We start from the raw sequence: 14230 nt of genomic DNA on the forward strand, positions 1-14230 counted from the left end.
GATCCAATCGTGGGCTAACGCAAATTTAAACAAATGCGAAAATTTTTCTTTGTGGAGATTAATTTCATGACCCAAGACACGTGCTATTCATTATATCCTTAAGCGTATTTAAATCCCTCGACAATGTATAATTCTTAATTATAAACAAACCTTAATTTACTAGGATACAAAATAAATATTACTTTTAGAAGTCCTGTATCACGGCGTTTCCATGTCTGATTTGTGGATGTATATTCAAGCTCTTAAGTTTTAAATAAGAAAAAGTTTCAAAATAAGCGGTTTGGTTATAGCATAATTGATGAACAAAGTATAAAGAGAGAATAAATCAAACATTTAAAAATAATATTGGGAATCTAAAATACGTAAACACTTTAAAAAATACCCCTTCCGTCTTAGACTTCACATCATTTTGCCTATCATTTTGTAATGTCAAATCAACATGCATTATTAGTTTAGATGTTAAATCTGAACAAAACTGATAGTACAATGACGTATAAGGCTAGCTTGTTAATATACTCCTAACACTTTCAAGTATTTAGAAACTTTATAAGATAAAAATCATTATAAGCATATGAATTTGTTTTTTATCTTATGGATTAACTAAATATAATACCCATAAATGATGTTTTTAAACATATCCACTTACAAAATTCAGTGTTTTTGTGTATTTCTGAAACACTTGATTAAAAACTATTTACGAATATAACTTTCTTGAAGTTACTTATGTAAATTTTCATGTATGTTGTGAAATAACAGAGACAAATAACTTAGCACAAATAGCACTAAACTTTTATTGGTTGAGAATAGCTACAGAATTTTTTAATGTATGTGTAAATACTGTATTAATCCCAAGTTTACTTTAGTTCGATTGGAAATTACGTCAATTACTGTGTTACCATAATATCAGCAAAGTTACTTTATAGCATACTATTCAAACCGCTACTAATTGACTAATTGACTCCGAAACACCTCAAGAGTATAATAACCCATAATAACGAACATCATTGAAAAATATCCAATAATAAAAAAACTGTTAGCTGCACTTTTAAACAGCCATTATTTGCAAGACAATGTTTACATGTAGGCAAATGGCTGCCAAATTAAAGTCCTCAGTTAGTGAATAAAGTCATTTATATTTACATCCAAATGTAAAAGTTGGTTGCTTGTGTATGGTACTTATATTAAAACAGCACAAAACACACATATTTATAATATTACAAATTAAATAGTAGTAATCTTTAAATGAGAAAATTAGAATCACAAAATGACTGTCTTTTTAAAAGTTTGCTAAATTGTCATGGATAACGTATAAAGCTCCTTATTCACTTGTTATGTGTAAAAGGACCGGGCACTATATATTTTACTTGTTTGATGCAGAACAAGGAAAGTATAGAGGGCTGAGTATATCTTGCATACAAACGATCAATTTAAATATAGATAGCGTTTTAGCTCACATTCATTCCAATTGAAACAGGATTCTATTTCAAGAATTAATTGTATGTATTCCCATGTAAAACCTTTTGATTATTTAAACTAAAACCTCTAGTTTAATGTGTGAACTAATTTTGTATTAATTTGAGGAATTTTGTATTTAATTTTAACATTACATTTCATATATCCAAATGGTTTTAATTTAATATTTTCATTTGTAACCTATAAATAATCAAAATATAATCAGAATCGTATCTCAAACGACAATAAAGATTTTTGACGTTGTACAATACTACTATTAAACTCCTTGCATGCAATACAGATTATAGCTTCGATGAGAGCAACCCTAAATTTTAATTCCATGCGTAGAGTTCCTCTTCTAATCAGATTCCAGTGTCATACTCCAGGTCCGTAGTAAGATCAAAGGTGAAGAGGAAGAATCCATTGCGATACATCTCTGTGGATATGGCGTTTCATTCGTTGAAGTAGTGTTTTCCATTTCCAGAAAACTGCATCTGGAAGCTGGAAGCACTAAGTTGTGTTAATAAAAAAAATAAATTGATTTTCCTCAATACCATACAAAAAAAGTTTCATAACTGTTCTTAATAACGATATAAGCATATATTATTATACAACATATTTTCAAATAGGACATTAAATTAAAAGACTGTGTAACTCGGTCGCTAAACATCATCACTGTCTCACTTGGAGCTATAGAGATATCGCTATCCAACATCTTCATAGTCAGTTATCTATCATTCTCAAGCAGTCGTTGTGTGTGTAAAAAATTCTGCAAAGGTGCATACTTACAAGAACATTTCCCTTAAGGTTCATAATCGAACTGTAATCATTACCCTCCATTAAGGAGTCCACACCCGTCCAATGTACTCGTTGATGTGTTGCGCTCTGATGTATTAACAATGTATTAACACTTGTAAATTATAGGTACACATTTATATAAAAATAAACATGTATGATAAGAATAAAAGTTTTATTAAATCTGTAAACTTTGTATTTTATGTTTACTTGGATGACAGATTTATATCAAAATGAAAGAGAGGAGCAATTTCAGAAGCTGTAGAGAAATTTTGGGCGTTTCTGTCTTCCAAAAATAAAAAAAATATTTAATACTACAATGGATAAGAGAGTGACCATAAGGGCCACATTCACTCTTTCTTGAAGCCTACGTAACCATACAACACCTACAAAACACAACAATATTACAACACCAGTACAACACAACACCAGTACAGCACAAAGAATACAAACACGTCATAGGTCAAAGGTTAAAGGACATAGTGAGGTACGATCGACATGTCGAGACATGTTGCCCGCCAGGGGGGGCTATATTAGTAATGTATCTTGAACGTCGGGGGTTTGGTTGCATCCCTTTGTTGAATTTCCATGCGGTAAGATAGTTATACGAGTACGTTAGCAACAGACGATACTGTACGCTCTCATGCATTGTGTACGTAGTCTCTCCTTTGTTCAGGTGGCGATTTACTTTTGTTTGTTACGTGATTCGCTTATTAGTTACTCGTAATGGGATGGCGTTCTTTCATCCCATTGTGAAAATATGTGCCTCAACTCCAGATTTGTTTATTAAAAGAATGTGCTGTATTTTCTTCGTTCCCAAAACTGAAAAGTGTTAATACCAAAAAGTTCAAGTGTGTCCATATACTGTTCTGGTCATTAGTTCAACTTATTTTTTATTAGTCAAAAAATAGTTCTGTATTCCGTTGGTAGTGAAGCATGTCTTAGAGAGAAACAGCCTTTTCCCCTTGGAAACGGGTGGCAAGCCTTTATTACGATAGTACAATAATGAATTAAATACAATATCATAAATATCTTGAAGTGATTGAAGTTATTATTGTACGATTTCCTTAAAAGAGTTAATATTTTTCATTTATTTTTGTTAATTTACATAAACATGTGAATATTCTAGTGCATATTAACTGCTCATAATTTTGGTTTAGTCAAGACCACGTTTTAATTTTAAAAGTATTATTTAAAGTAACTAAAATTTTAAAAAAGTTGTATATTATAATTTTTAATAATCCTTATGAATAATGTAGTGAAAATTTGTAGTGTATTTTTAAATGTGTTATAGTTTTATTGTATTTGCATGCGGCTCAAAAGTTGCATTATGGATTTTATATGTTTCTTTAAATATAACAATATCTATAATAGTTTAACAAAAAAGTTATTAGGATAAGAAAACAACTAACAAATATTGCTTGTAATATAATTTTGCATATAGTTTCGGAACACAAGCTAAATAAACTAAGTTTTTATTTTGATAATTCAGTAAGGGATTTATCACAAGCAAAATTTTAAATGTTTAATAATAGTTGTTCCTAAACTTGAATAATATTAAGGTTCATAAATAACTAGGACTAATTTCTGGTATTAGTTTTGCACTCCACTCAAGTCATTGATATTTTTATCTTCATCCTTACATTGAGACATGTTTCATAAAAGGTAGACCGATCTAAACAATTATCATATAAATGTTAATCATTCGTAAAATCCCAAAATACATAACTGAAATGCTAATCGCACGAATTGACTTAGCTTTAATGGCGGTTATCAAGAGACCCTCATTTTGTAATTCTTAAATTATGGTGTTCTGTGTTAAAAAAACCACGCTTCTTTCGTTATTAAATCTATTCCTTTTTTGTTTGTCTATATTACATCCGTCAATTTACACGATTTGTTGATTCTGGCAACATTTCTTTTGTCTTGGTCATAAACCAATTTTATAGCAATGAAGTAACAGTGGTGCAGAGTTCAACTGTACATTGTACAGTCCTTAGTCCACTAATTAACAAAATATTTAAAAAAATTAGTCTTAAATTCATGATTTCCATCGATTCTGATTTGTTCATATATTTTCAAAAATAATGTACAATTGTTTTAGCTACATTATTACAAAAGTTTCTTTGGACGATATTTTTAAGGTCTTGCTCCACACATTAGAATGATATTTAGCATTATCAAATAATAATGTTGAAATTTCTAAACGTGTTACTCTTCTCTTTTACTGAGACGTACGGGCACTGCACATTAAACTGAGTCATATGTCAAAGCGGCGTTTTGAAAATGATTTGTGTTCATACGTGTCCCATCGAGCCAGACTACTTCACTAGACGTATTTTCTTCACTGGACGAAGATATCTAACAACGACATATTACAACAACTTCACCTCACAAGAAGTACTTCTCATTTTCCAAATTGACTTATAACAAAATTTGTTTTAACTTCTTCAGTGCGGTTTGTATCGGTGATCCTACCCTAGTCGCACTAAGCCTGACGAACTAGTGCGTCTACCGCAGTCTACGTGTTAAAACAAACGAAACAGAGACTAACAGCGAAATATTAATATGCATCCTTCACCGATTGCGTAATCTTTTTTTAAGTAGCGTGCGCCTTTCAACTTTGTACGCATGCATATACATGCCGACGTATTATACTTATTGGAAATCATAACCCAAATTTGTTAGTCGAATGTCCTTTTATTTTGAGTTTATACTTCTTCACCTTCTCCCTCATAAATTATTTTCTTTTCTCTGTAAAAATGTTTACATCTGTATTCTTATTAATGCTCAGATCCGCAATAATCCATTGTCCAATGTTGGTAACGGCTAAGAGCGGCCCCATTGCTTAATTATTGAAAAACATGCTTTGGCAACGTAAACAAGTTTCCTACCTTAAGTGCGCAGAGTTACACTACACCATACGTTCTTACAATATAAACGCTTGGCGACTGCATCATTTTGGAGTGTGGTTTCCTGTATTCACATTTTGAGGCAATATAGTTGCAAACAAATTTAAATGTTTACACAAAAATTAAATTTAAACAAAATTAAATAATATAAACACACCAAATATTCCATAACACTATAGTAAGTAACAGCAATTCCTGGAAAGGGCTGTTATTAAAGGTCCAAACTCAGCTGTGTGAGTGACTGGCGAATTTGTTGAGAGCAATAATGCACTGTTCACTCGAAGCTAGTTAGCTGCTTTACAACAACCCTTCCCTCACTGGCTCCAGTCCTATGTTATAATCAATTCAACAATAGTTTAGCTGCATAATTTGCACATCATTTGTCATGTCACAATAACTCTCAATGACGGCACGTTAATATAATCGCAATACTTTCAAACATTTAGAAACTTCATAGTATTGTACCTTATAATGCACGAATAGTTACAAGCGTATAAGTTTATGTAAAAAACGTGGACTTAAATAATATTCACTTATAACGTTTCAGTTGTCTTAACTCTCTTAACTTAAAGCAACCACCATCCGGGTTATTTGAAAATAGTTAAGAATTATTGTTGCTTGAAACTTCTTACATTTATAATTAGGCTTTTATTATTTTTTAGTTCTTTTTTTAGTAAACATCAATAGATCCATTTGACGCATTCATGTTAGCTAAATACAACATATATACAATAAAAAGGGAGGGGCAAACTACGAAGAATGGTTGCTTATTAGAATCAGCTACTTGATCTAACGTAGACCGTTAAGTAATGTTCTGGGTGCATATGCCCCATTCATAATAACTTTTTTTAAATTTTTTTATGTACACCGAAAATCAGAACCCAACACTTAACGCAAAGGTACTAGTTCATAATTGCACTCGTATTACATTACTTGAAAAACACAATGGTTTACATTATAATGTAATAATTACAAGTGAAGAATGGAAAGTAAGGCTTGATAATTAGAATCATACTTAATATAACAATTTGAATAATTTTAAAGTACATTTTAAGCGACTTAAATGTAAGAGGCAAATCAAAAGCAGTTACTTTATTATAAAAATGTATAACTTAAATGTATATATATATATATATATATATATACATAAAATCGCAAGTTCTATCATTTCACACACCACGTTATTACAGGTTGTTATACGAACTTTTAAATTTATACATACCTATAAAAGTGGTCTTTTACGTATCGCATTCGTGGAAATTGGGTTTAGTGAAAGAATTGAGTGTTGTTCGCTTTCAGCCTGTTCAGTATATTCTAAATCCTACGATGTTATCAATCCATATTGAGTTAACACTTTATACATAAAAATAGATGCATCAGTATTACCCTCTCAGAATACATACCTTAATAAGATACGGATTCATAACAATCAAAGAATATGCCTACATGTAAAAAGATTATCATACACATAAGCATTTAGACACTTTCTTGTTTTCAAATATTTACAGCCTGTTAAGAATTTATTGGTTGTAAAACACAAAAGTGAAACAATACTTAGATTTAGGTTTCCACACATTGTGAGACTCAAGGAAATTTGGTACAGCTAGATTAGTGGGGGTCGTCCAATGAAAGGAATATAATCGATATAACGTGTAAATATAGCCGTTTACTTGTGTGAACTCTAAATATTTGTAGAATTACTAATTATAAGGATCAAAACTCTTGTACTTGAAACAAAGTTAAATGCGTAACAGATTTTAAAGTGTAGAGGGTCGTGTGGTTCTTTACAACTCTAATGTATTACGATACAAATTGATATCGTTTGTTTGCTAATTGCCGCATACAGTTCGAATGTTCATTCCAGACAAAGAGAACCAATTACAGTAAAATTGTAGGACAATTATTCGCCTGAGTAATATGTAGCAAGTAGACTTTTCATGTAAATACGTCATTGTTTTATAAATGGCTTTACCTATTGCTGATATAATTATATTAAATATTTGTTTGGAATTTATAAAATATATTACAAATTTACTTGACACGTGATAGATGTAAGTTTTAGGCAATGGTTCCCCAATTGGTTAGGCAATAAATTAGTACGTGTTTAATAGGATGTGTCCGTGTCTATCGGAAAGTGACTGATCGGTTTGGTCTACAACATTAAACTTATAAAAAAATAACTAATTTATTTTTTGAGTAGGTATAACTTAAATGCTATAAACATTTCAAAATTGTATAAAAAATAAACGTATTAGTTACGAAATTGTAGATATTTTAGATCCAACCTAAATGCACTTTATTCCACAAAATACAAACCTAAATAAAAAATATTGTGAAGTTGGATTTGTTATAACACAGATAAACAGAGACTTTATATCGCGATACACATAAAATAATTATAATTATTAGTTTTTAAAATAACATATAATTGGAATAAATAAATACAATTATTTTATAGCTTTCGCAATAAGAAGACTATGTTTATTTGTCATATAACAAATTCAAATTAACACTATTAATATTCAACTTCAAGTGGAATGAATATAATTAATTAATATAATCAATCGTCGTTAAAGTCATTGTTAGCTTTGTCATTGAGAATGTGGGATGGCTCAGTTGTATATTTTGGAATACTATACGTCCATACATTAAATCTCCTTGTAAACAAATTCAGTATAATAATAATAATATCTTGGCATATTATCTGAGGGCTTTAAAGACATAATATAATAGAAGATTAAACCTTTTACTGTGTTTCATCAGTATACGACTAATGCATTCTAAGTGTCACGTTAGTTTTGAGAATCTAATTACTTTAACAACGTAACTAGAAGTATTAAAATGTGCAAGTATATGAAGCTATATTTGTTGCTTTATTTATTTTCTTTAATCGGTATTAAATATTTTTAGTATTTATATTCGTGGATTATAAAAATAAATTAAAATTAATGTAAAACATTAGCATTGTATGTGGAGATTTGTAGAATTAAAACGTTCATTTGTTTTAACAAAAGTCCCGAATAAATTCCAGCCACAGAAACCGTTAACCCTTTCACTAAGCATAACCTTTGTTTTGGATCTGCTTTATATTCGGTCGTAAATATTCCGGAGTCCTAGCGTTGTTTTCATATACATTACCTCCAACTTTTTAAAATTATGAGCAATACAGAGAAGATTAAAAACTATGGTATTTGTCTCAGAACAATTTTGTAAAATGCAAAGTAGTTGCCCGTTGGAGTTAGAAAAATTATTTTTATCCCATGCTGCAAATAATTGTAACTTGTTAAAATGTATCGATCATTGGCGAATATTTCTGAACTATAGTGGTTGTTAAATGAAAGTTCTGCATTACATGGCTGTATTAATTTTATAACATAATAATTAATCAATTTTACTTTAGCATATCATATATCCTGCAATTAAGGTGAGTAATGTGTCAGGAATTTATAATTCATTTAGTGACACAGTAAAAACTTTATAAATTATAGTCGAATATAAAAGAGGTTATTGAGATGCTATCCCTAAGAGTGAACCTAAGGATTACTCTAATAAGGCTTTTGCTAACCTAATAAAATTTGTTAATTTTGTAAAAGCTAATCCAAGTGCTTTTGACACTCACTATTAAAGCATAATGATTCCGAATCATGCATCATTTAAATGTTCCAGATTATAAATTTCATTACTACCATCCGAATACTTGTTAACATGAATAATAATCTGATAATATCTATGGTAGTTTCATAATTACGGATCTGTTTTAAATCCACCAAAAAGTCAATACTCTTTGTCTATATACAATTATTACAGTAAAATATAACGTCATAATTTCCTTGGGAAAATTTCAAATTGGTGCACTATTACTCGTATATGCCATATTGCATTTGTAAATATGTTGCACTAATATATCAACATGAATTTTTAAGTCTGCTTTATTTTATTAGAGTAACTTCTTTAAGTCGTTGATAGAAAGGTTTATTGAACAATCTAAACAATTTGAACAATTACTCATTATATTGTGACGATAATATAGCTGGAGCGTTTCTTATATTAACACAGTATTTAGAATAAATAGTTGGAAGTAACGAATGTTCTTTACTGTACCACATAGCTTTCACCACCTCAATTCCACAAATAAACTATTATTTTTCATGAATATAACATATAGTTTGTACTACATTCTTATGTACAAGAAGTTTTATTTCTACATGAGGAACACTGACTTCACATGCGCATTGGTTAAGTATTAGCAAATATCTTTCCATTAGGCTTACGAGTAGTTTGGTGACAACTATAAAATAGCAGAATAAATAAATTTGTAAACAAACTCTGTATGTTTGTAATAGATTTTGACAAGTCAAATATAAACACATATATTCATATCATTCCAATACATCCAACATCATTTTTAATTCTAATGTTTAATTTTATTATTTAAACACTTATATGAATATAAATTTTATGAAGGAAATGTGAATGTAACATATGGAACAATATCACGACATTTTTTTATCTATAGCCGAAATTATGCATAAAGCAGTTTATTTCTAAACTAAAAAGAATGCATTCAATGATGTTTTATGTAGGACCATGGGATTGTATAAGCGCCGTTGAAACCTATCACTCAGTAGGAGGACAGAGTTTCCTTTATTTACCAAAATATTGCATTTCAAGAAACAACTGAAAAACATTACATGCAACGAAAAAACTACAGAATAAATAAGTTAGTAATCAAGCTGAGTACAATCAGAAGATATTTTAACATGTGAGATATTAACAAATGCAGATTATTCATAAAGTCAAAATAAAACATAACAGAGTTAGTTGGATTTTATGTTAAAAGTCGATTACGAGCTTAAGTTTAAGCACACTCTTGTGTTGTAGTATCCTGACTCAACACACACACACTACACTACTGCACTATTGTTATTCAAACACTACTATGAAATGTGACTATATGAAGAAAAATGTATTGTGGTTTCAAATTCGTCTGCAGACTTTGAGTCTTGCACGAAACTTCATTTCTACATAGACAAAAATTAGTTTTGTAATGGCGCATGTCCAACCGTGGGATTTGGATGAGCATCATTTAAGAATATTACATTGTAAGGATAACAAAATTACCACGTGTTGCCGCTTATTTTAAATTGTAGCTTTAGTTACATTAAGACGATTTTTTCTACCCTAAATCGAAAATTGAAGTTCAAATAATTATCAATTATAATTTACTGAAAAGAATTTCCCCTTTTATAGTGAAAATGTTGAAAAAGTTTTTTAAAATGTTTCTAATAAAAAGCGCAGTTGTTGTGCCTATTTTCAAGAAGGATGATTCTAAACAACCAAATAGCTTCGGTCCTGTCTCTCTACTGTCAATATTTGCTAAGATATTTGAAAAGATTTTTAAGACCTGTTTGTTACAATTTCTGAACAAACATAGCTATTTTAGTGAGAAACAATTGTCAACTTAAGATGCGCTTTTGAACTTTTTAGAGGCAACATACGACACAATTAACCGTAGGAATAAATGTGAAGCTTTACGCAACGACATGACAAAGGCTTTCGACAACGTAGATTTTGACATATTCTTAAAAACACTGTTCATGGCCGGTATTAGAGGCCTTCCACTACTATATAATAATAATAATTATCTCTTTAAAGACAATGCCATAAACTCAAAAGAAAACTTGTTCATAAAATAAACAACATACAGTTCTCAAACCTGTGACAGAACGATTTTTATTTGAACTTCCAGCACAGTTGTTTGCCAAACAACACTCGACAGGTGACGAAGTTCGAAGATCAAAACAGGTTGAGCTTGACAGATATTTACTCTTAGTCCTCGACATTAAACCTTAAACGACGATTTACTTTTGAAATTGTGATTTATGCTTTTCAGGATTTGAAAATTGTAAGCTAATATACTTTAGCTTATTCCTCTTCTTCATTCAGTTACTGCGAGCACAACAATAAATCTTAAAATAATATAAATGTAGTAATTAGATAAAAAATTAATTAAATAAATAAAGGATATTGTTTTGACCAATTATATATTAAGTATATATTAGTTTTAAAACTTACTACCTAGAGAAATATTAAATTGGACACGTTTCTGCCACCATAAATTAATTCTAAATTTCGTTTATTGGGTGTAATAATACCAAGATTACGGTTCTAATATAATGTATGCTAAAATTGCAATAAACCAATATTTAATTTAAATTGAAGTTTTCAACAAAACTGCACATTTATATGAGCAAAAAGTAAGAAGTGCTGCCAAATTTTAGAACTCTATTGATTTACCCGTTTCACCATCTTCACTGTATATCTATGAGTGAATCCTTACACACTCTTTACTACTCTGCGCGGCATGGAATCTGTCCCAGGAAAGTGTAAAGCTACTGTACAATACCTTTCTAGCTATATTTAAGTATGTGTTCAAAAAGCAAGGGGAAATTTACATTTCTCTGGTTAGAAGAGTCCCGTTAGCAAAGTAATTTTTATTATGTTGCTCATCATGCTTTTAAACGGTTCTCAAATATATATGTAAGTAATTTTATATGTTTACTATTACTTGATAGTATTGTTTATTGTCCTTAAAATTTAAATTTAGCTATAAAAGACAATACCTAAATTAATACTATACAGCATTGAAGCTAGATATCGTACTTGCACATTATAATGTATACACATATACAGGGTGGTCCGGGAGGAAAGAAACAAATTTTAAAAGATGTTTTAGACTTAAAAAGAAGAAAAGAAATTTTATAAACGTGTCTGGAAATGCTTCGTTTTTAAGATAACGCTAGCAAAATATTACGCCTATATTTCCACTCTGAGGATTAAAAAACTTAGTCTGAAACCATTATAACCGTAATTAAGACAAAAATCTGATAGTTTCATTTGAAATTTGACCTGAAAGGTGTATAAACTAGGTCCAAAACTTATGTCTGTAAATAACTTGCTAAAAATAAATGATTACTTGCACAAAAACGTTTTTAATGTTTGAGGGACTATAATTTCATTACACAAATAACACGTAGGTTAAATTTAAATTAAATGAAAGGACAAGAATGTTAGAGTATTTTAATCTGAGAAAATTGATTTAAATATAGTTTATAGCAAATAAATTCTAAATTAAGCTATTCAGGTTAAGGGTAATTTATTTTCTTAAAAAGTAACAATATTGTAATATAATAACCAATGTTAAGCTGATTAAATTTTAATTAACCATAAAGGTACTTTACTAAATAAAACATAACTAAATATTTTCTATTATTTGATAAAAGTGTGAAAACATTTTTTCACACGACGCCTTTGGACTTCAAAGATACCATCGTCAAGTGTGATTCAACAATTTGAAATAATATAAGTATTTTAAAAACTTAAATCTATTTTTAGCTCAATAAACCTTAATACAAGATTTGTTTAATTAAAAGTATAATAAAACTAACATTAATATATGTTTAAAAGTGTGGGTCAAAAAGAATTTAGTTATAATTTTAAGGAAAGGTGAATTTTAAATTGATCCAAAATCATTATTTAGTATTATATTTTTACGGTTTGTTATGTATAATGTTTCATAAGTTCTTCTTGTTTATGGACTAGTTTTGAAAGGGTAACTTTAAATTTTCAAATTGCAACCTCTCATCATCGACGAAAATATGTATATCCTTAGGTCTCAGAAACCTATTTCGGCCAAAAAGCGACTTCTCCCGGCAGCTATAGTTTAGTTATTCTTGTTGATCCGATGAAGAAAATATACGTACATGTAGAGGACTGTTATGGACAATGGTAAAATCCTACCTGATTCCTATCTACTTCCGTTATAACGAGAAAATACTTATTAATCTTATGAATATTTCCAAAATAACCGTTTTTTAAGATTTACGTTAGAAGTCAGGGAAAGAATAAATCTTTGAGGCATTTTAGTGTTCATTTCTCTATCTTTACTTAAACTGCCGTAGGTCAATGTCATGGATGATCACCATTTTAGAGTACCAATAATCTCAGTTTTGTTTATAAGGTTGGTTTAATAACATTATTTACATTGCATTAAATGTATTTAATTCGTCACTAGTGTTATCTTGACTACAATTTAGATATTAACTTTGTATTTAATATTTAAATTACACTACCGACCAAGCACTGTACAATTGGTATTCTATAAATGTTTTAATGCATACAGATCTTTTAGCCGATATATTAAACTCCATCTTATAGTGCCAACAGCTTTTTAGTGTCTCTTAATTTTATATTATGAAACAAAAATTCTATAATTTATCAGAATTCCAAAATAATCTCTTCTCATAACCCTTTCTCGGATTTCAATTAATATTCTCCAAATGTATTACTCGAATCGGTTCAGCCGTTCTCGAGATTATCGCTTAGCAACACACTTTTTCATTTATTTTTATTTATAAGAATAGTTGTTACCCAGACTGGCTGCGTGCAGTTCGTTAGGAATAACCTTATTTACTTACTTTAAATTTGACTGCCTTATGTATGAATTTAATTTATTTTCGCAAAGAGTAGGCTAAATTTAAATCCTATAACAATGGCAAATGTCCGAATTCCGATTATACCCTCATAATTTCCATCATAAATAACAAACTGTATACAAAGAGTTTTGAATACTTTATGTTCAAAACTTTATAGCTTTGTTCATTAAGGTTTTTTCAATAATCTTTTAATATTATGTCCAAAAACAAACTAAGAAAAGTATTTCCTACCTATTGTTTCTGTTATTATCATTGACGAAATCTGGAATAAAAGTAATATAATAACTCCGTCCCCGCTATCTGCATTCCACTAATGATCTAGCACTGTGTACTTAATATTTTATAAAATTAATAGATTTTATAGCCTCAAATATAAACTTCAGCTTAAATTGATTTTAAATTGTTAAAAACTGTTCAATGTCAGTTTAATTTTATTGTCAAACATAAATGTCATTAATATTTTTCAAAATTCTAATGTTTACTGGTTTAAAAAACCCTTCCTTTGACGTCAATAAATTTTACCGAAAATAATTTTCCAAATTACTCCAGCCGTTTTGAAGATTATCGCTTATATAT

General features: G+C 29.5%; 1 long non-coding RNA gene across 1 annotated transcript in view; it reads right to left on the bottom strand.

Annotated features, from left to right (window-relative positions):
* Positions 1-767: 767 nt before the first annotated feature.
* Positions 768-14230, bottom strand: part of LOC124356342 — a 65228-nt gene continuing 51765 nt past the window's right edge. Inside the window, exon 2 of the long non-coding RNA XR_006921853.1 lies at positions 768-1953. This is a non-coding gene — a long non-coding RNA (uncharacterized LOC124356342). The remainder of the gene's footprint in view (positions 1954-14230) is intronic.

The sequence above is a fragment of the Homalodisca vitripennis genome, chromosome 2 (genome assembly GCF_021130785.1).
Source record: "Homalodisca vitripennis isolate AUS2020 chromosome 2, UT_GWSS_2.1, whole genome shotgun sequence".
In the NCBI taxonomy this organism is placed as follows: Eukaryota; Metazoa; Arthropoda; class Insecta; order Hemiptera; family Cicadellidae; genus Homalodisca; species Homalodisca vitripennis.